General features: G+C 38.0%; 1 non-coding gene across 1 annotated transcript; it reads right to left on the minus strand.

Moving 5' to 3' along the window:
* Positions 1 to 328: 328 nt before the first annotated feature.
* On the minus strand, positions 329 to 435 carry LOC141722008 (small nucleolar RNA R71). Its single transcript, XR_012575046.1, has one exon. It is a non-coding gene; the product is annotated as a small nucleolar RNA R71 (small nucleolar RNA).
* Positions 436 to 2,134: the final 1,699 nt, after the last annotated feature.

Genomic DNA, 2,134 nt, shown 5'->3' on the forward strand with positions numbered 1-2,134 from the left:
CATCCAGTCAAGCATTCTTCATCCGGCTATTCAAGCTAACACCTTTGAAATCAAGCCGGGCACTATTCAGATGGTGCAGAATTCTATTTCTTTTGGAGGAGCGGCAACTGAAGACCCCAACATGCACATAAGGAATTTTGTCGAGATCTGCAGCACTTTTAAGTATAATGGCGTGACTGATGAGGCTATCAAGTTGAGGCTTTTTCCATTCTCACTGAGGGACAAGGTCAAAGACTGGTTACATTCTGAACCAGCTGGGTCCATCACTACGTGGCAAGATCTTGCGCAAAAGTTTCTGGTGAAGTTTTATCCGATGGCAAAGACTGCTGCTATGAGGAGTGCTCTTACTCAGTTTGCACAGCAACCTACTGAATCTATGTGCGAGGCTTGGGAACGCTACAAGGAAATGTTGAGAAAATGTCCACATCATGGAATGCCTGATTGGATGGTGATCACTAGTTTCTATAATGGTTTGGGGGCCCAATCTCGGCCCATGCTCGATGCAGCAGCTGGAGGCGCCCTATGGGCTAAAAGCTATACTGAGGCGTATAATCTTATAGAGACTATGGATGCAAATGAGCATCAAAACCCAACTCAGAGGATGACGTCAGGTAAGGTAGCAGGTATTCTGGAAGTTGATGCAACCACCGCTATTGCAGCCCAGCTCCAAGCGCTATCAATGAAGGTTGATTTTTTGGCTACATATGGAGTTAATCAAATAGCTATGGTTTGTGAGCTTTGTGCAGGTTCTCATGCTACAGATCAGTGTTCTCTTGTCAACGAATCTGTTCAGTATGTGAATAATTATCAGCGACAACAGCAGCCTGTGCCAGCGACCTATCATCCTAATAACAGAAATCATCCAAATTTCAGCTGGGGGAATACTCAGAATGCTATTCAGCCACCATATCAGCAAGGAGTGAGTAAACAGTTTGACCCACCTGGATTCCAGCAACCACAACAGTATGCTACCAGGCAATCATATCCTCAACAGGGAATGTTGGGTCCCAATGTGTTTGTAGAAGGGGGGTTGAATACAAACAGCACCGAATAATCGAATTAAATGCGGAATAAAAAATGTGAAACAAAATTCAAGTTAAATAAAAATATTATTAAACTTGAAAGGTGTTACAATAACTGTATCGATTACAAGGTATTAATCTCAAATCAATTATCACAAATCTAGAATAAATTCGACATGAACTTTTTCTATTTTTGCAATAATTAGAATCAAATGCTAAACGCGATTTGAGATTAAGTTCTAGGGATTTTGATCCGCTAGATTGTTAAACAAGAACAAGAGAATGATTTCTAGTTGATTGGATTTAACTTTACAAGCTAGAAATTTGATCTTTGAATTAGCAGATAAGATGAAATATTTGGCTGCTTTTTCTCTCTGTATGTTCTTGACTTCTTTTCTCTGGATGTATATTTTATCTGCTGCTTGTCTGCTTCTTTTTAATCAACAGAATAGAATTGAACTGGCAAGACAATCCTAAGCTCAGCAAGACAATCGGTAGGACAATGGATTGAACTAGCAAGACAATCTGAATGAACTAGCATGACAATCAGAATGAACTAGCATGACAATCAGAATGAACTAGCATGACAATCCTCCTCCTAGTGTAACTTTCGGTGAGACTATTGAAAATGGCCTAGCATGACAATCGGTATGACAATCCTGATTGTCATGCTAGTTCATTTTCAATTGTCTTGTTGATTTAATGCAGATTTTAATCCAATTTAAATTCTGAAAATTCCTAAAATTAATTGAGAATTAATTAATCAATTAATTCAATTAATAAATAAATTATTCTTCGCAGATATAATTTATTTTCTTAATTAAATTAGATGACTTAATTAATTAATAGAGAATTAATTCTAGTCTTGAGCAGCAACCATCCTTCTGCAGATCTTCTGAAAATCACTGAAAATTATGAATCAATTCCACCACTTCAATGTTGACACTCGATGTACTGTCTGGTTCATGAGTGACTAACTTCCGTGACGTTTCTTCATGTCTTGACTTTGACGCTTTGATTTTCTTCAGATTAAATCCTTGTAATTAATGATACTCTGACGAGATCTCTGTCACTTGATTAAATCCACGATCTTGATTTATATCACTGAGGCA

This window comes from Apium graveolens, chromosome 4 (assembly GCF_009905375.1).
Source record: "Apium graveolens cultivar Ventura chromosome 4, ASM990537v1, whole genome shotgun sequence".
In the NCBI taxonomy this organism is placed as follows: domain Eukaryota; kingdom Viridiplantae; phylum Streptophyta; class Magnoliopsida; order Apiales; family Apiaceae; genus Apium; species Apium graveolens.